At 29.9% G+C, this 24,944-nt stretch overlaps 1 pseudogene; it reads right to left on the bottom strand.

Moving 5' to 3' along the window:
- Positions 1-922: 922 nt before the first annotated feature.
- On the bottom strand, positions 923-1,641 carry LOC149237538 (putative E3 ubiquitin-protein ligase BAH1-like 1 pseudogene; annotated as a pseudogene).
- Positions 1,642-24,944: the final 23,303 nt, after the last annotated feature.

Genomic DNA, 24,944 nt, shown 5'->3' with positions numbered 1-24,944 from the left:
CAGGCTGGAAATTATATATGGGACTTGTAAAAACCGGAAAAGTCGCATGAAAATCTTGTGGACTTTTTCAGGCGGTAAAAGACGCAATAGATCGCACAGCAGAAGATATTGAAAGCGTCGCAGAGTCATTTATAAATAAATGTAAATGTTCCTGAAATATGAGGAGCTATGGAACTCTGAGATCTTAAAGATAACACTAGAACTAAAATATACATATGACCCGCTATGGAATTTTGAGATCTTAAAGATAACGCCTAAATTACAAAATTCCACATAGCTACATTAAAGACTTCATCGGGGACTTGGAATGTTTTCAATCCTTGGAAACTCAGATGAAACAGCTTTCTCTCTACCCAACATAGGCTTAACATGGAAACGCGTTAAATCCTTGTAATAAATTTCGAGAAGCATTGGTGCCCGCGTACCCCGCTGGAAAGCTTTCAATAGTTACGTCGAGAGATTGTTACGTCGGCACCGCATCAAAAAGAGCTATTACTTCAAGATGCACCACGGCTTTGGGGGTTTGGAGATTAAGTCTGTGGAGATATAGCTAAAGAGTTGGCTGCATGTAGTTTTAATTGGTGTATGGGGTATATAATTTAATACTAATCAGTGCTTGCCAAAAGTTAGGGAAGAAGAACAGCGTTTGCTAAAAGCCAGGGAAGAAAAACAACAACAACATGTAAACAATTAACTCTGAGGCTAAGAGTGACATAAAAGAATGGGAAAAACCAGTAAAAATATCTTCAAGAGTGACATAAAATTATGGGAAAAAGCAGTTTAAAAAGCACAACAAAATCTGAGGTGAAAAGAACAACTCAACGGATATTTGGAAAAAATAGTCACACTTCAAATCAACAATGGAAAGTGTCTCACCTGATTGATTGAACAAAACAAAGTAAAAGTATAGACGATTGTTGATTCATAGGAGAGCCTATCAGCGTAAACATATAAAATCTTTTTGAATGAAATAAAAAACAAACATTTGTAGTATGAACGACACAGTTTCCCCTGAACTTACTTTGTCATACTTTTTCAGAATCTTTCGAATCGCAATGGCATTCATGGCCACATAGCTGACTAAGTCCCGGCCTTCTCGAATCATTGCCTCATGATCATCAGCAAAGAAATGTTTAATACGCCATAGATACCTTTGAAAACCAGATGCAACATGTAGATGTAACAAACGTCTCGCACGAGAACTGAAGCAACCCACTATAGCCGATACTTCTTTTGTAGGCTCATAAAAGAAAATTTTGTCACAGACTGCAAGAAGACGTGTCCGAAAAAGCAAAGTTAGACATGCTTAAAGCGAATCAGTGAGCCAATTTGGTAAGTTTCTGGCTATTATATATTGCATAACAAACTAAAATAGGAAGGTAATAATAAGAATTAAACACCTAGACAAGTTTTCAGAGAACATATATGGTTGGATGGATCAGATGATTTCGAAATGCTATTGGCTGTTTGTGAACTGGAGAGCCGTCCTTCATACTCAGATGTGGTCCCGTCATGCAAGTATCCAACCCGGCACTTTTTCAAAACCTTTTTCAACCGTTTGTATTCGACGTTTGTACATTTTTCCAGAAAATGCTCGTCCTCTTCATGTAGATACTCGGAAAACCTCTCCCAAAACTTCATAATCAATACCTTTAAAGCAATAGTAAAACACACTGAAAAAGAAGAAATCGCATAGCAATCCTGCAATTAAAAATAATTGTCTAAGGCCTTACTACATACGAAGCTGATACTTATCTTCTGCATTAAGATCGGTAAGGACGATGCTCTACAGGCGGGAAATTATATATGGGACTTGTAAAAACCGGAAAAGTCGCATGAAAATCTTGTGGACTTTTTTAGGCGGTAAAAGACGCAATAGATCGCACAGCAGAAGATATTGAAAGCATCGCAGAGTCATTTATAAAGAAAATGTAAATGTTCCTGAAATATGAGCAGCTATGGAACTCTGAGATCTTAAAGATAACGCCAGAACTAAAATATACATATGACCCGCTATGGAATTTTGAGATCTTAAAGATAACGCCTAAATTGCAAAATTCCACATAGCTACATTAAAGACTTCATCGGGGACTTGGAATGTTTTCAATCCTTGGAAACTCAGATGAAACAGCTTTCTCTCTGCCCAACATAGGCTTAACATGGAAACGCGTTAAATCCTTGTAATAAATTTCCAGAAGCATTGGTGCCCGCGTACCCCGCTGGAAAGCTTTCAATAGAAAGAAAATATGACATTCATATATTTAAACGGTCAAAAGCCAAACGCAGGGAAGATATCGACAATTTCGTATTACAGAGGAAAAACACGCATCACCTTAAGCCTTCAACGGATCGTGAATCTACAAAACGAATCAAACTAAATTTTCAGAAATTCAAAGCACAGAGCAATAGATGTTGAAATATTATTGAGTTTTCCTCTAAAGATTATTGAGTTTCCTTTAAAGATTCTCGTGAGGAGCAAAGACCGGAAAAATCCAGTCAGAAGGTCGCTAGAAAGTATGAGAATGACGATAATTTCACAGATGTGACCTAAAGAGGAGAAAAAGCAGTAAAAATATTATCAAGAGTGACATAAAAGAAAGGGAAAAGCAGTAAAAATATCTTGCCATGCTAAGAAGGCAACTTAAAAGAAAGGGAAAAGCAGTAAAAATATCTTGCCATGCTAAGAAGGCAACTCAACAGATATTTAGAAAAAGCAGTTACACTTCAAATCAATGGTTGAAAGTGTTTCCCTTGATCTAACGGCGTAGGGTAAAAGTGTTGACGATTGTTGATGCATAGGAAAGCCTATCGGCTCATTGCAACAAATTGCTCATGGTTCCATCATTCCGTCGAAAATGATGGGATGCCTTTGTAGGGTAATGTTGGTAGCTAAATAAGACATACATGCCACAAAGATATATCGCATTGTGATTAATAATTGACCTTGTATTAAAAGTATTATAAATGTATTTGGGATACTAAACCTCCATATTATATTATATTCATTATACTTCTTTGCAGTAAAATTATCAATTACATTATAATATAAATAATAAAACATACTTATTTTATATTGGAAAGGGATAGAGGGCATTTCTTAAGTAGCCACCAATACTAAAACTATAGAGCCTAGCATTATTTTTCCATTATAAATAAAGATAACAAAATATCATGTAAACTTATAATGATGGGTCACAAAATGGAAATGTTATTAAATTAAATTCGAATTATAAATTTAATGATAGAATTTTTTTGAAAAATAATGAATTTTTGGATAATAAAAATGAATTGTAATTTTCCTTTATATATTTGTTAAATTATGAATTTAACAATTTTAATATTAAAATTTAGATTAATAATTTAATGGTTTGAATATTATTTTTATTTAATGTATAAAGAATTTTTTGGAAGAAATCATATTAAAGATTTTGGTCGACACATTTCGAATCAACAAGTGTGGTTCATTTTCATGACACGATGAAGAAACATATCTAGGAAGAAGGTTAAATAGGGAGAGAGGTCAACCTAACAACTAGAAGAAAATAACTATATTTGACTCATGAAAGGAAAAGGAAAATGTCTAATAATATTTAGATAAATTTTATAAATTGTTTATTATATTTCTATTTCATATATATAAACGTATTAACCACTATATTTGATAAAAATGTTAATGATATTTAATTCATATATATATATATATATATATGAGAGATTAAAAACTAATAATAAAATTAAAATATATAATAATATGTATATTATATTATATTATACTATACTATACTATATTATATTATATTATATTATATTATATTATATTATATTATATTATATTATATTATAATATAATATACTAATAAATAATATTTAAATATATAAATATTATATAGTTATTTATATCAATAAATACATAAATATATAATATAGTTATTTTTCTATCGATATATATAAATAACTAAAGATTAGAGTTTTAATATTATATATATATAGATATAACTAAAGATTAAAAACTAATAATAAAAATTACATATATAATAATATTTATATTATATTAGATAATATATATATATATATATATATATATATAACCAATAATAAAGTGATTCTAATATTATTAAACACTAGTATTAATATTAATAATATTTATATTTATATTATTAATAATAAAAATATTGATAATAATAATAATAATCTTAAAAAAAAAGAGGAAATAAAGGGCCTAGACAAATATGGAGAAAACTAAGAAGAGAGGGCAAGAATCCAACAACTACTAAATTTCCAACTGTCATCCCTATTAATATTACTGGAGGACCTCTCAATTTCAATGGCTTCCCTAAACTTACGCTGATGGAAATGAGGAATCTTAGCGATAACCCTAGCCTCGTCAATGCATATATGATGCTTGGTATTCTCTGCATGTTCGGCCAAAGCTAAACATTTGGTCCTCCCGTGCTTGATATCAACAACATATTCCTTAATCCTCTAGTTAATAGAATGACCTGTTTCACCGATGTATGAGGTTCCACATGAACAAGGGATGATATAAAAACCTTTCATATCCATAGGGTTCACACGGTCTTTAATGGATTTAAGGGAACTTCTAATCGTGCTAAGGGGTCTAAAGGTTGAGGAAATATTATGCTTCTTCAGGGTTCTTACAATCTTGTCTATCATCCCTTGGATGAAGGGGAGGTGGACTCGTGAACTGCGATCAATGGGTTATTTCTTGACCTTTGGAATGTTGCTTGCTTTGAGGAAAGCTTTGACACCCTGCTGCCTATTATAGCCATTATGGACAAAAACATTAAGGAGATGGGACTTTCCCTTAGAAAGGTGGTCTTCATCAGAAATTCTCAGAGAACGAGTGGCTAACGTGCTAAGAACACCTATCTTCTGAGCAGGAAAATGGTGGGAATTGGTATGAAGATGCTAGTCAATATGAGTCTCTTTTTCATATACCTCATAGGAGAAAGATCCATCAACTTTCCTAGAAATGAGGATATCAAGAAAAGGAAGGCAACCATTGACCTCACGCTCCATCGTAAACTAGATGGAGTTAGACTGATTATTGAGATGTTGGAAAAAGAGATATAATTTATCAGGCTTGCGCTGCCATATGGTGCAGGTGTCATCAACAAATCTTCTCCAAAGCTTATGCTTAAATATAGCTGAGGATAAAGCCTTGGATTCAAAATCTTCCATTAACAGGTTAGCAAAGATAGGGGACATGGGGGAACCCATGGAAACCCCACAAGTTTGTTCATAGAACTCACCTTCAAAACAGAAAAAAGTAGAAGTGAGGCAGATCTCAACTAATTTAGTTGTGTCGAGATCAGTAAGGCGAAAGATGACATCAAGGGCTTCCTTAATGGGGATGCTAGTGTACAGGGAAACTACATCAAAACTGACAATATTGTCACCTGGTTCAAATCTCATATCTTCTAATTCTTTAACAAAAGAAGAGGAGTCTTTGACAAAGGACTCCGTCCACCCCACCAGGGGTTTCAACTTCATGGCTAAATATTTAGCTAAAAGGTAGGTTGGCCCACCAATGGTGTTGACAATGGGTCTAAGGGGGACTCCCTCTTTATGGATTTTGGGAAGCCCATAAATCCTGGGAGTGATAGGGCTACTTTCAATCAGCTTATGGCTAAAGGAGCCAACTGTGCTGCTAGATTTAATAGCAAGAGAAATTGTCTTAGAATTTTTTTTCAAGAGATTCTTGTCAAGATTTTTGTAGCTTCCACTGTTAATCAAATGGTCCAATACCTTCTTCTGATAATCTTCCTTATCAAGGATAACAATAGCCCCACCTTTGTCAGCTTTTGAGGGATTATTCTTACTATCAGGGATAACAATAGCCCCACCAATGTCTGAGTTCCTATTCAGGGATTATTCTTACTATCTAATTGAAAATATAAGAAATAGTGCACTCAAGGATCATGATATTGAAAACATCAAATCATAATGCACTCTAGTTAGAAAAAGAGTTAGAAAATGATGCAGGAGCATCTAACACCCTTAGATGAAGGGAGCAATCAAAGCGGAAAAAGAAAGCGGACGTGGACCAGGGAAGCAAAACAAGGAAAAATCTGTTTTAAAACAGATTTAAAGATGGGAAACGATGGATAAAAGTCTTGAGGAGACTTATCAATATGTATTCTACCACATATGCATGCATTATGGAGCTTTAAGGCTTTTGTTGGAGTAAATCAAGGAGGGGATGTGATCGGATCCTTCATAGTGATCCAATCCAACACTTCTATTATATATATCTATATATATATATATATATATATATATATATATATATATATATATATATATATATATATATCTGAACCTGTGTGTTCAAGTGGATAGAGAGAGTGAGATAGACCCAATGTAGTCGAGAGGAGACTCTATTCTAAGGCTGAAATGCCTCAGTTGTAATCCTGCTACATATATTATAATATGTATGTGTTTTTTGGTTACAGCGTGTCTGTGTAATATGTCTCCTTTCAATTCTATTTCATATGTGTGTGCGAGGGTTTAAATCCCAATTTTGATTGGTTTGATCAACCATCGACTACAATAGGATCGCTGGCGATCCAATAGATTATTGTTATATATATACATGTCACGTGTGAATGGTGTATGGTAGAATTGTTGCTTTAATGCTGAATTCTAATCACACTAAAAACGAACGCAAACATAATCCGATCCGAGAATCTGAACTTGAAACCTTATAAAGTATGGCCTATAGCTTATCAGGTCCGGAAGTTGATCGTGAATCAACCAGTCAAAAGACCCATGACAACGGAATGTCGGAAGGCCAAGTGCAATAGTGTGACGTAATGTAGACCGTTGGACCGGAAATGATCAAATATCGGAGGATTGATCGCATATGGCAAGATAGGAGTATTGATGGACAGAGTATCATGACGTCGATATAGTGATCGCCAATAAATCAGAGATAATCGATCGATCAAGAGGAGTTATTAGAGATCGGGTGTATCAGGTGCCTAAAGGAACAATGCTTATAGTGGCAATTGTATGGTGGACCCGACAATGTATAGAATCGGGTATATATATTTAAAGTCCAGTATAAAGGTTCGGAGCAGGATTTCCATGACTTTCCCTTATTTTGATAGTTAATGGTTGAAAGGGGTTTAAGGCTTAACGCCCATATGTATGCTTCCAATGGAAATAAAAGCCCTGATAGTGTGGAAAAAGGCTTCGATATGTGTTGTGGCCCATCATTTTTAAGGGCTTATAGCCTCAAGGTTCTTCCGATAGGCTTTCTGGACCCATAACCCACAAGCCTCAAGATTGATATTTTTTAGGAAAAGGGATTTTAATTAACCCCCAAAATCTCATTCCCATCATTTGGTATCAGAGCAGGGAAAGTTTTCCTATGGGGAGAAGGAAGAAGATTATGTGTGCAAGAGAAGGGAAAGGATTCTAGAGAGAAAGAAGAAGGGGCAGGAGGTACAGTTGATAAAGCTGGAGAGTTTTTGGTCTTACTGTCATGCACAGAACAACAATCAAAGTTGAGAAGATTGCAGCAAACCTAGAGCATTGAATGCTCATATGGTTCCAAAGGATAGAACTTGAAGGATGCCAAAAGACCGAGTGAGGAGGGCTTGGTGAGGTATCATGTAGCAGAAGGAGACTGTTACTGCAGAGGTTTGGTTGCAGCTCACAGAAGACCATGAAGGCAGTTCCACTGAAGAAATGCAATGGGTAGAATTGCTAAGAACAAGGAGAAGCATATGACCAGGAGGTCATAAATTTTTGTGCCTCGGGAGTCTGATGCAGGAACATCCAGCACCCTTAGACAAAGGGAGGAATCGAAGCGGAAAAAGAAAGCAGACGTGGACCAGGGGAGAAAAACAGGGAAATTTTTTTTTTTTTTTAATTTGAAGATGGGAAAAGATGGATAAAAGTCTCAAGGAGACTTATCAATATCTATTTTGCCACATATGCATGCAATATGGAGCTTTAGGGCTTTTGTGGGAGCAAATCAAGGAGGGGATGTTATCAGATCCTTCATAGTGATCCGATCCAACGCTTCTATTATATATATATATATATATATATATACGAACCTGCGTGTTCAAGTAGATGGAGAGAGTGAGATAGATCCAATGTAGTCAAGAGGAGACTCTGTTCTAAGGCTGAAATGCCTTAGTTGTAATCCTGCTGCGTATATTATAATATATATGTGTTTTGTGGTTCTAGCATGTCTGTGTAATATGCCTCCTTTCAATTCTGTTTGATATGTGTGTGCGAGGGTTTAAATCCCAATTTTGAGTGGTTTGATCAACCATCGACCACAATAGGATCGCTAGCAATCCAATAGATTATTGTTATATATATACATGTCGCATGTGAATGGTGTATGGAAGAATTGTTGCTTTAACGCTGAATTCTAATCACACTAAAAATGAACGCAAACATAGTCCGATCCGAGAATCCGAACTTGAACCCTTATAAAGTATGACCTATAGCGTATCGGGTCCAGAAGATTGATCGCAAATCAACCAGTCAAAAGATCCATGACAACGGAATGGCGGAAGGCCGAGTGTGATAGTGCAACGTAATGTAGACCATTGGATCAGAGATGATCGAATGACGGAGGATTGATCACATATCACAGGATAGGAGTATCGATGGACAGAGTATCGGGACGCCGATATAGCGATCGCTGATAAATCGGAGATCGACGATCGGGCCAAGAGGAGTTATCAAAGATCGGGTGTATGGGGGGCCTAAAGGAACATCTCTTATAGTGGCAATTGTATGGCGGACCCAACAATGTATAGAATCGAGTATATATATTTTAAAGTCCAGTATAAAGGTTCAGAGTGGGATTTCTATGACTTTCCCGTATTCCGATAGTTAATGGTTGAAAGGAGTTTAAGGCTTAACCCCATATGTATGCTTCCAATGGAAATAAAAACCCCGATAGTGTGGAGAAAAGCTCCGATATGTGTAGTGGTCCATGATTTTTAAGGGTTTATAGCTTCAAGGCACTTCTGATAGGCTTTGTGGGCCCATAACCCATAAGCCTCAAGATTGATAATTTTTTTTAGGAAAAAAGATTTTGATTAACCCCAAAATCTCATTCCCATCCGAAAAAGATTATAATTCTCAATTATGTGAACTAATCTAAACCTATAGCCTAGTTAACAACTTAAAACATCAAATAATAACCATTATTTAACCCCTTTACCCAAAGGACAAATTTCAAGTTATTTATATGATTAATGTTATACGTATATCAAAACTTCTATTTGGATAATATTTTGCTATACATAATTTACATCTACATTTTATTTTTAATAGTTTAAATTTACATTAATATTTAACCATTCATTATAATGGTAATGCTTTTCATTTTTTAAAGAATCTCTAATTCTTAATTCAATTTTGATTACTCTCATGTTCGATATTCAAATAAATTTTTGTTTAAATTGTTTTGATAATGTGGTTTGATATAACACTTTTAGAGTAGGGATAACTTTTTAAGTGCGGTTATTAAGTGTTTTAGTTTCTTATATATAATATTTATTTATATATATATAAAGTGATACATTTATATATTTTAAAATACAAATTTTATAATTTTAATTCAGTTATTAAATTAATTTTAAAAATTTCAGTAATATTTTAAAATATGATTAATAATAGTTACATGTTTAAGATTGAAATTTATTTTAAAAGTAGTTATATTATTTTTATCATTTTAATTAAATTGATTAATTAAAAGAAAATGTTTTTTATGACATGTGGTATTAATAATCTATGGTATTGATTCATGGTATTCTAACAAAACCTATTTACACGGTAAGAATGATAAAATGAAGATAAATATACATAATTAATAATCTTGTTACATGTTTTTTTTAAATGTATATATGTTTAAATCACATATTAATTAGTTTTATAATAATAATAATAAAATTCAATTTTAATTAATTTATGTTTTTCTTTAACATTGGCCATATGAAATGTATTATGAGAAAATTATTTTGATTCTTATGGGTGTTTAACCACCATTTAATTTATATGTCTACCTTATTTATTGGGTGGATGATAAGAATTTAACCTCCATACTATATTTTAGAAAATTCTTAGTAGTAGTGACAAATCAAAAGTTGATATTTATGTCAAAAGTAGTTATAACCTTTCTAATTTTTTTGTTAAATTGATTAATTAAGGGGAAAAAAGTTATATGAACAAGTGTTATCTGAAATGAGTTATGGTTTTTGGAACATGTGGTATTAGTAAACCATGGTATTGACTCACAATATTGTAACAAAGTTTATTTAGAAGTTAAGAATATTGTTAGATATTTTTTTAAATGCATATGTCTTTAACTCATACATTAATTCTCTTTATAATTAATTATCATTATAATAATAATAATTTAAAATAAAATAAAAATTATTAGACATAGTTACCAGAGAATCCACAGTAAAACTTATTTTTCCGTCAACGTTTCAAATCCCAACTCGGATCCATCATCATGACTTTCTTGAATGCTGATAGAAGAGGAGCTTAATTGAGGGATTTAAATAGTTGTGAGGAGAGTGGATTTTAGGATGAGGATGATCCATCATCACGACTTTCTTGAATGTTGATAGAAGAAGAACTTAATTGAGGGATTTAAATAGTTGGGATTTAAATAGGTGTGAGGAGAGTGGATTTTTTCTTGAATGTTGATAGAAGAAGAACTTAATTGAGGGATTTAAATAGTTGGGATTTAAATAGTTGTGAGGAGAGTGGATTTTAGGATGAGATGAATGTCGGCTTTGTTTTTTAAGAATTTTAATTGCAGATTTTTAATTTTTTAAATTATTATTATAATTTTTTATCTTAATATTATTAAATCTTAATGATGAACTCAATAAGTATTAATAATATTAACAATTATTAATAATATTAAACCTTAATAATGAACTTAAAAAATAATATTAATAATTATTAAATATTATTAATAATTTTAATAATGTGAAATACATATTTATTTTTATATATATTAGAATCTAATGAATAGTAATATTTTATAAAAAATTTAAAATTTTTCATTAATATTAATAATAGTTAATGTATTAAAATTAATTAGTAAATTAAATTAATATTAAATTTTAATATATTAATATTAATAATAGTTAAAATTAATACATTGTAGAAATATTATTAATAAATTATTAGTAATAATATTATTAATAATAATTAATATATTAATATTGGTAATATTAGAAATCAACATTCATAATTAATAATCACTTAATAAAAAATATTATTTATTATTATTTTTTAATCTTGATATTTTTTCATATTTATTGTAAATTGATACTTATTTTATGTTACAATTATTTAATTTATATGACTTTGTTATTTTTACTTAAAAAAAAATTAATATGATTGAGACAATTTGATCAACCATAAGTAGTTCTAATATTCTCCTCAGCTATGTTCGCGTCTCTATTGGAATTTTGGCCCATAGTAATAAGGTTTTAAGGATAAACATCTCGTGAGAAGAAGATGTATATTTAGATGGTTTGGTCTTTTTTGAATCACTAAATAGTGGTTTGTATTTCTTAACATTAACTTAGAGATTATACATGAACATAATTTTATTTAGATAATCGTTATTCTAACCATTTTTTTTAAATAGAAAAAAATATATTCCTTTCTATTTTCTCCTCTTATTTAATTTTTGGATATTTTTTTTAAATTAATATTTTATTTAATTAAAAAAAATCAAATAGATTTATAAATATTCCATTTTTTAAGATATTTCTGGGTTTGTGATAGAACAAAATATTATTTAATTTTTATTATTTTTTGAAAATTAATATTTTATTTAATTAAAAAATTCAAATAGATTAATACATATTCCATGATTTAAGATATTTCTAAGTTTGGCATAGAACTAAATAGGATTATTAACGATCATTTGGGTAGGAAAGTGGGACAACTTTTTCAAATTATACACATTATATATATAGATATTTAAAAATGTTATATTTAATTAGTAAATTAACCAAAAAAAAATTGATGAATAAAAGCATTCAAATATGTTTTTGGGATGACTATTTTTAATCTATTTGGGTTTCATCTTCATTATTAACTAACACAATTATATTAATAAATGTGGTTGATATATGCCAATAAGCTTATATGAATGAGATGTATAACCATATTAGTAAATGTGGTTGAATAATTAATAATTATATTAATAATAAATAATTCATTCATATAATTAAAGATTAACAATAATTAATTAATAATATAATTAATTGTTATTTTATTTTCAATTAATAATGAGTTGTTATTTTATTTTCTGTTTTTTTGGTAGGTACCCATGGGGGATTTGAACCAATGACCTATCGCAAAGAGTGCCTTAACAGTGCACCCACTGTCAATCCAAAGCCCCGTGAGCAATTGCTATTTTATTTTAAATTAATTAATTATTGTGAATTAATCAATTAAAAATAAAGAAAATTAATTAATATATTTATATTAAATAATCAATTAATTAAGTAATTAATTCACAATAATTAACTAATCATTACTTTTATATATATATATATACATTATCGCTAATAAAAATTTAAAATTATTCTAACAGTCAAAATTACAGTGAGCCCTGGAGGCTTCTCTCTAAGCTTTTTGAGCATAGGAATAAAACCTTAAATCAAACTAAATAATTCATTTTTTTAGATCCGATAGACCAAAGTTTGGTCCTAGTGGACGTTAACCATCATCATCATCATAAAATAATTAATTAATTAATTAATTGAAAATAAAATAACAATTAAGTAATACACCTATATTAAATAAATATTTGATTAATTAAACCCAAAGGAGGAATATAAAGCCTAGAATTAATATTAAACCATAGAAAAATAAATGGTAAGGTTAATATTATAAATTCAAGAGATTATAAACCTAAAACATTAATATTGAACTCCAATACTAGTATTGCAAGCCCTAAGACTAATATATCAAACTTAACGTTAATATAAAAACTCTAAGATTATAAACTCTAATATATTATTATACATATCAAGAATTAATATTATAAACTAAAGCAAATAATATTAAAGCAAAGATATTAATATTTTAAAGTAAAAGAATTATAAACCATGCTTGACCATGGTTGAACCCTTAGATTGATAAATCCGAGGGATTGATATTATAAACCCAATGGATTAAACCAAAACCCCAAGGGATTATGAACCTAAGAGAATGATATAAAACCCAAGGGACTAATATTATAAACCCAAGGTATATAAAGCCTAAGATAAATATTATAAACATTAAAATAAACATGGTTGACTATGGTTGGCCATGGTTGAGCGTGATTGACGATGGTTGACTATGGTTGATCATCATTGGCCATAGTTGACCATGATAGATAATATAAAACCAAGGGATAAATAATAAAAACCCAAGGGATTATGAACCCAAGGGAATAATATTAAACCCAAGAGAATAATAGAGACCCAAGGTATATAAAATCCTAAGAAAAATATTATAAACCCTTAAATAAACATGGTTTACCATGATTGATTTTATAAAATATCATCGACCGTGGCTTCCATGGTTGACCATGATTGACCATAGTTGACCATGATTGATATTATAAACCCAAGGGATCAATACTAAAAACCCAAGGGATCTTGAACCCGAGGGAATAATATTAAACCCAAAGGAATAATATTAAACCCAAGGCAATAATATAGACCCAAGACATATAAACACTGAGATAAATATTATAAACCCTTAAATAAACATGGTTGATTTTCATAGTGAGACAGTTTTGTCACAATGCACATTAGACCATGCTTTACCATGGTTGAACCCTTAGATTAATAAACCTAAGGGATTGATATTATAAACCCAAGGGATTAATACTAAAACCACAAGGTATTATGAACCCAAGGGAATAATATTAAACCCAAGTCATTAATATTATAAACCCAAGGTATATAAACCCTAAGATAAATATTATAAACCATAAAATAAACATGGTTGACCACAGTTGATTTTCATATTGAGACAACCTTTGTCACAATGTGACATTCGACCATGGTTAACCATGCTTCATCATGATTGATTTTCATATCAAGACAATCTTTGTCACAATGCGACGTTAGACCATGTTTGACCAAAATCCTACGAATATGAACCCTTAGATTAATAAATCCCAAGGATTGATATTACAAACCCAAAGAAATAATAAACTGAAGGGAATAATATTAAATCCTAGGAATATGAACCCTTAGATTAATAAACCCAAGGGATTGATATTACAAACCCAAGGGAATAATAAACCGAAGGGATTGATATTACAAACCCGAGGGACTAATACTAAAACCCCAACGGATTATGAACCCAAGGGAATATATTAAACCCAAGGTATATAAACACTAGGATGAACATTATAAACCCTAAAATAAACATGGTTGATCATGGTTGATTTTCATATTGAGACATTGTTTGTCACAGTGCAATGTTGGACCATGTTCGAACATGGTTGAACCCTTAGATTAATAAATCCAAGGGATTGATATTATAAACCCAAGTGACTAATACTAAAAATCCAATAGAATAATATAAACATAAGGTATATAAATTCTTAGATAAATATTATAAACCCTTAAATAAACATGGTTGAAAATGGTTGAATTTATATTGAGACATTGTTTGTCACAATGTGATGTTGGACTATGCTCGAACATGGTTGAACCCTTAGACTAATAAACCCAATGGATTGATATTATAAACCGAAGGGAATAATAAACTCAAGAGATTAATACTAAATCCTCAAGAGATTTTGAACCTAAGGGAATAATATTAAACCCAAGTCATTAATATTATAATCCCAAGGTATATAAACCCTATGATAAATATTATAAGCCCTAAAATAAACATTGTTGACAATGGTTGAACCCTTACATAAATAAACCCAAGGAATTGATATTATAAATCCAAGGGATTAATACTAAAACTGCAATGGATATGAACCCAAAGGGATAATATTAAACCAAAGGGATTAATATTATAATCCCAAGACATATAAACCCTAAGATAAATATTATAAACCCTAAAATATACATGAATGACCATGGTTGATTTCCATATTAACACAATCCTTGTTAGAATGTGATGTTGGACTATGGTTGATGATGCTTGACCATGACTAAATTTCATATCGAAAGAATCTTTGTCACAATGTGATGTTGAACCATGGTTGACCATGGTCAATTTTCATATTGAGCTTTGTAACAATGTGACATTGGACCATGATTGATTTTATAAAACATGGTTGAGCATGATTGATATTATAAACCCATGGGAATATTAAAACCCAAGAGAATAATACTAAAACCCCAAGAGGTTATGAACCCAAGGATTAATATTATAAACCCAAGGTATATAAACCCTAAGATAAATGTTATAAACCCCAAAATAACAACGATTGACCATGGTTGATTTTCATATTGAGACAATCTTGGTTTGAATGTGACATTGGACCATGGCTGATGATGTTTGACTATGATAAAATTTCATATCGAGAGAATCTTTCTCAGAATGTGATGTTGAGCATGGTTGACCATGGTTGACCATGATTGATATTATAAACCCAAGAGATTAATACTCAAACCAAATGGATTATAAACCCACGGGAATAATATTAAAGCCTAGGAATATGAACCCTTAGATTAATAAACCCAAGGGATTTATACTATAAACCTAAGGGAATAATAAACCCAACATATTAATATTAAAGCCCCAAAGGGATCATGAAACCATGGAAATAATATAAACCCGAGGTATATAAACCCTAAGATAACTATTATAAACACTTAAATAAACATGGTTGACCATGGTTGATTTTATATTGAAACAATGTTTGTCAGAACGCAACATTGAACCATGCTTGACCATACGTGAACCCGTAAATTAATAAATATGAAATTGATAAATATTTATTTTTACTTTGTACTATTTATGTTTTGTTTTAGTTTGAGTAAGCTGATATTATTTTAATAAAATTGTAGTTTGTAATTTAAATTATTTTCTTGAATTCAATATTACCTAAAAAAAACTAAACATTTAAGAAAATTTTGAAAATTATGATAGTCAATTAAATTTAGGTCGAATTTCATTTGGGTTATTGGATTTCTAGGATTTTATTTTGGAAGTTTCTAAACTTGTGACATTTACAAAGACACACTAAAAAATCCTAAAATGTTAGAATGTAGATTTTTTGAGTTCCAATTTATTTTGGAGTTAAAATTTGGAGACACTACAATGTCAATCATGTTAAGAGTTGGTGTGACCCAGAATAACTTAAATACCATTGAGTAACAATTTCTTAAACCACAAATTAGTTCCCCAAATCACAAATATTTTAATAAAAAAAATATATAATAAATATTTAAAGTATGAAATAAATATAAATATAAATAATTAAAAAACAAATTGAATGACTCAAAATGCATCAACAAAACTTTCTCTGAACATAAATTAGAAATAAGAAAAGCTTGAATTTACTTATTAAACACATTATTATTTTTATTAAAACTTAAAATTATATTTTAATTTTCTTTATAAATTAATTATTTATTAAAAAATCACTTTAATATATTATTTCTGAAATTCATTATAATTTAATTCAACGTAGTAATAGAAAAGAGGATTATGGTATTATTATTTTGTAACACTAAGCCCCATAAAAAACGATATATTAAGTATGTGAACCATGGTTTGGAGTAAAAGTTCACGACGGTATAAAAACGTAAGACAATTGTAATTAATCGGGAGACATATTCAAATATTAAAGGTTAACTTGCTCTTTCAATAGATACAATTAATTATTAATTGTAATTTAGTGGGCTATGGTTTTATTATTTTGATATTACTTGTAATTAAGTAGCATTTCTTTTATTGGAATTGGTCACTCTAGTGTTTTTGTTAATTAAATTTTTTTATAGGATTATCTAAATTGAAAGATGTTAGTGTATGGTTGTTATTTTATCAATGAATAAAATTGAAATCCATAATTTCTTTGCATATCTAAATTATCTCTTTAAACCTTGTTTAAATTATTTTTTTACTAAACCAAGATTAAAAATTTACTGGGAATTAGAGAAAATGAAATTCAAAATTTAATTTCAAATATCACTATGAAACAAATGTATGTTTATATTCTGAAACATTTGCATACTAAAACGTGGAAGAATATATGACAAAGTAGAGGAATAAGAGCAAGGTTGAGCAAGGTTTCTTGGTTGAGCATTTGAAATTATCATCACCATGTAGTTGTCAAATTGTGATTAAAAGTTAAAACTTTTCACATTCTCTAATAGTTTTGTCGAATTCATGAGGTAAGTGGTGTGTAATCACTTTGGCCTCCAAGGTATGGCCACTTGGCAAAACATTTAAGTAAAATGAATTAAAAGTTTGTTGTGGCTGGTAGGTAGGTATGTTAATTAATGAGAAAAAATAAAATTAAAATTAAAATTAAAAAATATGGATTTTAACATCCCCACTCCATTTAATGGGTTGTAATATGCATTCTACTACTCCATCTAGGATTGTAACAGCCACCACTCCATGTAGAATTGTAACAGCTACCACTCCATCTATTAAAATGCATTTCTTAAGTGGGTGGGTTATTAGAACAATTGAAGCCAAGCCATGCTTGAATGAGTCCTGGAACGATTTGAAGGGGTGTTTGTAGGCTTCTATCTGCTAAGAAAGGTGCACAATTCTTTGTTCTGCAATATTTTTCAAATAAATATTCTATTTAAAATATAGTTTCAATATATAATTTCACCTAGGTTGAAATCTGGGTTTAACCTTAAATTTTAGAAATCTAAATTACAACTATAAAACTTGTCTATCCAAACATTCAATTTGTTAGTAAATATTTATAATTTCCTAAATTATTAAAATAAATAAAATCCATTTTAAGAAATTTAATTATATTTGATGCTTGGTTCTTATAATTGCTAGTCGAAAGAATTGTGGAGACAACACCCTCTTAACATGGTATTCATTTGGAATTTCATCGTCTTGCAATTTTAGGCTTGAGTTGAAGGGGTATTGAGTTTGTTTAGAATAAGTGTAATGCTTAGGTCACATTATTTATTAAGAAAATTGAAAATGACCGACATTAATACCCTATTTTTTTACCAGGAGCCGTATTCGGTTGTTGAAAGTCTATGTTTATGAGAGAAAGACGCTCAGCAGCATAATACAATGCCTCGTCAAAACATATGACATGATGCTGGTCATTTCTAATTTTCTTAATAAATAATAATATGAGCTTTGCATTACCAACGGGTATTGAGTTTGCAGTTGAAGGGTTTTCTTAGAGCAGCGGTAATGAAAGATGCACGCTTTAGAGGTGCGGATCTAGATGCGATCTCTAAACTTTCGGTGTCTGCACCACAGTTATATTAATATATAACACTAACTGAAAAACTAGTTTGGTCTCAGTCGCTCAGACAACTAAACCCACCGGCTATAAAATAATACAAGTACTTGTTGACAGTGTCGACAGTGTTATATGAACGCATTAAATTAAATTCAATAACAGTTTCCTGCCACGAGATACAAAACCCATGTATACCTAGATTTAAAAAAACTCGGGAAATCAAACCCACTCGTTGGAAATTTTCGAATATAGTCTCTCCTCTCTCCCGATGTTAAGAGAGGAGAGAGCGAGTTAATAAGTGAAAATATGTCAATTATTTTTTATGAATTCAATCATAATTTTTTATCATTTTACTGTGTAGATTTGGATTATTTCACTGGTTAAAAATTATCTTAATCAAAATTTTAGGATTAATTTTTTTATTTGATTATAATTATGAAAATAAGTTGGGCACTTTAATGATTTTACTAATAAAAAAATTGATCGTATTGTTTCAATTAAGAGATCTAGTATATTCTATTAGTTGCCACAATATCAATGGATTGAATTCACACTACTAACTTCTCTCCATATCTAAATCTTATCATTAAAACTTGTTTAAATTAATTTTTTACAAAGCTCCATTAAAAATTTACCATGCCATTTGTTAATTGACAACTATAAGGATCAACCATAATGGGAAGAATACAAAATATAACACACACCTTACACACACTTGACATAGTAGTGGAAAGGTGTATTTCAGAATCCATTTCAAACCATTGGTAAAGTATGTGCAATTCTAAATAACAGTGTGTTGGCAAAAAACAACAGTGTCCCTATAACTCCAAAAAATAGGTGTCCATCAATTTCACCATTCCACCCATTGTTCCATTAATCTGCAATGGAAATAATAACTCTAAAAGACAGGTGTCCATCAATTTCACCATGCTCTTAATAATAACTCTGTTACTACATCTTTGATTGTAAAGTAGAAGAATAATAGAATAACTCTCCCACTGCATGCCCCATTGTAACCTTGAGCAATAATAGAATAACACTGCCACACCATCTTGAGCTTTTCAAATTGTCATTAAATATTTATTGTACTTATTATTCATTACCATTCCATATATTATAATTAAAGGCTCAGTAGATACATGCATTTCTTTGTTACCACTTGGGTTGCTGGAATTGTTGATGGTTTAACTGGAAGGATTACTCTAAAGATTTGAAGGGCTTCTCTAGGCTTCTATCTGGTAAAAAAGGTGAAAAATCTTTCATAGCCTTCCTTTTCTCTACCTCTTATTTCTTCAGTTTAGCATTGGAAAAACCCTTTTTTAGTGATTGCCTTGTTGTAATTGTTGAAGGAACACTTTGAAGGGGCTTCTCTCTGAGTCTATCTCCTAAGAAAGGTGCACAATTTGTTACCTAGATTTGTTTTCAATGGCCACTCTTAATTAGATTTCTCAATACTCTAATGTGAAATGGCTTTGTTCATTATAACTGAAGTATTGTTAAAAAATTGATCTAGCTGTTGTTTGTCAAATTCTGAAATATTTTGGAATTGAGAAAAGTTAAGTGCTGTACCTCAAACAGTACAAACAATTAACCTTTTCTGATAGTCACATTTTAAGATATTCCTAAAATTTGCAATCAACATAAACCCAGTACCAAAACCTTACCCTATTAAAAAAAAAACTAATGCAAAACCATCGAATTGAAAACCTTACCCTATTAAAAAAAAAAAAACTAGATGCAAAACCATCGAATTGATGATGGGAATCGATCAATTAATAAATAGACATTCAGTTTACAATGAAACAGCTTTAGAACTAGGAAATAACTAAGTAGCACGGAGAAAAGTTTATCGTAGATTGTACTTCTAAAATGCGGAAGGGGACAACTCACAGGGCCCAAATGTTGGGCAACATCTTACTTTTCAAGACATAATGCCATGCATGTCTGATTGGTTTTCTGCCAGTACCAGAGTCGCCTTTTCAATTAAAAACATCAAGAATCGATATGGTCCATGCTGTCATGAATACTTTCTTGTCAACTATTCAATCAATTGCCTGGATAATGCGTTTCAGTTATTCAAAATCCCAATCAATACTCCACCGAATCCTATTGTGCTCATTTCATGCATAATCATGACTATATTAACCCACGAACGCCTAAAGCGATCTAATCGATGGCTTTTGAGTAGATCTAACGGATTCTCCTCCGCAGTCACGCTTGGCTCTGAAAGGCGTAAGATGGGTTTTTAGTAGATCTAATGGATTCGCCTCCGCAGTTATGCTTCGCTCTCCGAAAGAACACAAGAACGAACAGAATAATTGTCCAAATCGATGTGAGAGATAGGTTTGAGTATATATATTTGTGGGAGATTTCTTTTTAGGGTTGGGTTTACCCTAAAATGAATTTATTGCTGTCCCTCAAACTCTGAAAGGAGAAATGGATGCAGTCCTCCAGTGCCCTCCACCTCCTCAGCTACGCCTGAAAATCCTGTACTGTCTTACACTGTAAATAGTCACCCTGCACTCATGAGACAGTTTTTCTTGTCAAAAGGTGTCTTGCCTTTTCTTTCTCTGTTATTGTTTTTATCATACTAATTTGATTATCATGATGAAACCGTAAAAAATGTAAATTGAAATGAATTGAGAAATATGAAAAGAGCTATCTTGAATTCATGGGGCTAAGGAAAATCCCTTTGTAATCCCCTCCACGTCCATTAACGCAGAAACAGAAGCTCTGAAAGCAGAGAAGGCATTCCATTGCTCCACCTTGGTTTCATAAATAAGTCAGAAACAAGAAAGCAAAATAGGGGTAAAGCTGCCTAGACCGAAATACATAGAGAGAGCGTAAAAGTTCTTTATAATGAAACTAAACTACTCACGCCATCTTTTATAAAATGGGTGAGTAAAACCATAATATAACCAGAGGTGGAAAGACCATCGAGCAATTAAACAGCATAATGGAGCAACGCATGACTTCAGTTCATATGGAGTGAATCAAACAATTGCACAAAATATTTCGCAACAAACTGAATCAGCGGTCAACCGTGATGCATTACCAAAGAGAAAAGAAGATGACTACGATTTTTTTTTTGAAAATGAAAAAAATGAAATAAATAGAGATTGTTTTGGGAAGCTTCAATGAAAAGACTAAATATTTTGCAACAAACTAAATCAGTGGTCAACCGTGATGCATGATCAAAGAGAAAAGAAGATGACTACGAATTCTTTTTTGAAAATGAAATAAAATAGAGATTGTTTTGGAAATCTTCATTGAAAAACATGTGGACTAGCTACATTGCAGAGAGCAGACCGCTAGATCTCAGGTTATTCACTCTATAAGCAGATCCCGGTCGTAAATAATTATAATGGTGAATACATAATCTATTAGAGAAAAACAACTGTGAGGCCCAACCAGCCATTGACTCAAAACTACGCCATAAATTATTTCATATAAGCTGCTTTACATCAGTGGGTGGAGAAGAGTTATGCTAAATGAGAAAACAGACACTAAGATATGAGTCTATAGGTATTTTGTAGAGGTATCGACTTTGTCAAAAGATTGAGGTTGTTATTTTGATGCAATTTGGGTCGTTATTTTGATGAAATTTTAATCCACTTCCAAGCAAGTAACTGGGTTGGTGAGACTAGTAATAGAATAGGTGATCAAGAAAGTTTTAAGTAAAAATCACATTCAGACTTAACCAAGAAAGGTTTAAGTAAAAATCACATTCAGATTGTTAAGTTTACTGGTATCAACTACTTAGCCGATTGTTAAATTTACTGGTAGCCGATTGATCTTTGTATTTTGGTTTTGGTAATTGTTTAATAAAGTAATTTCATAATTGAGAAATAAACAAGAAACAAAACAGGGGTAAAGCTACCCAGATCTTCTAGCAAATTTCATTCCGGTGAAGGCCTCCTTAGGTCTTGGTTTATATCTTTGATCTTTGTATTTTGGTTTTGGTAATTGTTTAATAAAGTAATATAAAAAAGAACTTAAAAATATTCGAATTCAAAAATATCACAAATAATTATTTTGATATATGATCTATTATTATTATGAATAATTATAATATGATAGCTAAATGATCTCAAGGTAGCCACCTGCCAGCAGCCAACAATTAACAAAATATTTTGGAACTGGAGTCAATTTAATGGAACCAAGAAAATTGATCAAGTTGTTTTCTGGTCATTTCAAATTTATTCTAACATCATTCATCATATCTTTCTCATTGTAGATTAGGTTGCATTCACTTTTGCAAGGATTTTTATTTACAATTTATGAGGTGTATTGTTGAAATTTTTTAATAAATTTATGACAGTAAAGCTGTAGTTTCATCATTTTCATAAGTTAATAAGTTATTAAAATAAAACATAATAAATTTTTTTTTTTAATTAAAGGTTTTTGGTAAAAAAAAATAAAAATTATTAGTTATTTGATTTATATAATTAAACTAATTTCAATTTTAATAGTTAAACTAATGTGATACCAATTATTTTTTTTAAAAGTGGAAGTGATTTACTATCAAATATTCTTAAATTTATTCAACTTTTGTTTTCCAAGTAAAAAAAATATATAATTATTGATTTATTTAAATTTATTTAAATTACTATTTTTTGTTTTTAATAAATATTTTAATATTATAATTATTTATACTAATTTTAATGAAATTAATTAAGCTTTGTAATAATGGTTAAAAAAGTATTTATTAAATGAGAAATTGTTTAAATTCTAAATAATTAATAAATATTTATATCAAAATTATTTATTAAATCAGAAATTGTTTATTCACATACCTAAATTAGTATAAATTACTCCTAAAGCTGAAAACTAAAACATACAATTAGTCAATTACTCATAAGCTAAATAACTCATAGTTAATGATAATTAGTGAGGAATCTAAGTTAGTTATAATTCATGATTTAATTTGACAATGATCTTTATGTTTATACTAATGAAATGAGACAACTTTTGCAATAATGATTAAAACTATATTTATTAAATGAGAAATTGTTTAAATCACAAATAATTAATAAATATTTAAATCATAACTATTTATTAATTAACTTATTTAATGGTGTATACCTGAAATTACTAGAAATTACTCATAAACCTAAAAACTGAAACACAGAATTAGTATATTACTCATAAACCTAAACAACACATAGAATTAGTCAATTACTCATAAACTTAGAATTAGTATATTACTCATAAACCTAAATAACACATATAATTAGTCAATTACTCATAAACTTAAATAAACCATAGTTACTTATAATTAATCATAATTATTCATTAATCTAAATTACTCATAATTAACCTAACCTAATTATTTGTTCACTATAAATTAACTATGTGGCGCTATAAATTAACTTTGGCATCCAAACAAGTGGAATATGTTGTTCTATTAAATGTTCATTGTAAATAATGTCACACCATTTTCTACTTGTTTAAAAGCCTTGTAAAATATTTTTTTGAAAAAAATAGATATAGCTCTTAAATACTATTCTATTCAATTGGATGGATGTCTTACTCCTGAAATTATGACATTGCATCTATTAGCAAGCCATCATTATATTTCAATTTAACCTCCATATACCCTATAATCATAATCAAGTGGATAGAGAAACCCAACTTTTGTGCTAATTGATAATGTCAAATCTTATGTGTGTGTGGTTGCTTGAGGAAATTTTGTTGGATTCAAAAAAAGGGTGTGAGGTATAACTATGAATATTTACATGTGTATTTAAATGTAATTGGTTGTCATCAATATTGTAGGAATTTCCATGATGTATATCTGTAATATGTGTAATGTATAATGTATATGTCTTTAGCTCGAATGTATTAATTTAAAGAATAGATTAATTTGTATAAGAATAGATTAATTCAATAAAAAAAATCTTTTCATTTTTTTTAGAGAAGCTTTAAACACATTTTTTTTTTCTTTCATAAATTATAATTACAAAAAAAACATTGTATAATAAAAATATGTATAAGAATAGATTAATTCAATAAAACAAATCTTTTCAATTTTTTTTAAAAGAAACTTTAAACACCTTACTTAATATATGTTTAAATTCATGTGTTTTTAGATTTTCTATTGTTTTTAATTTGGCCAAAATTCTTTGGAATTACAAGTAAATTTGATTCAAAAAAAAAAAATTACAAGTAAATTTGAGTAAAGATTGTTTGGAATCACAAGTAAAATGTAGTTAGTTCCAACCAAAAATTCGTTAACATCTACTTGTTAGACAACCCATTAAAAATATTTATAAACACATAAAATAAAAATAATAATTCAGTTTTAAGATTAAGATCAAGTTATATATCATTATTTTTTTTAAACAATGGAGACATATAGAATTAATTGTTTTAGAAAACACATTTTCTTAATGGTTAAGAACATTTAAATTATAACTATTATGATTAGTGTATCGTTAAAAATTACATTATTAAGTAAGAAATACTATTTTAATAAATATTAAGAAATTCAAAT

The sequence above is a fragment of the Pinus tabuliformis genome, chromosome 8, assembly GCF_031772625.1.
Source record: "Pinus tabuliformis cultivar Carrire ecotype Pingquan chromosome 8, CPIR1, whole genome shotgun sequence".
NCBI lineage: Eukaryota > Viridiplantae > Streptophyta > Pinopsida > Pinales > Pinaceae > Pinus > Pinus tabuliformis.
This window is presented reverse-complemented; position numbering and strand designations above follow the sequence as displayed.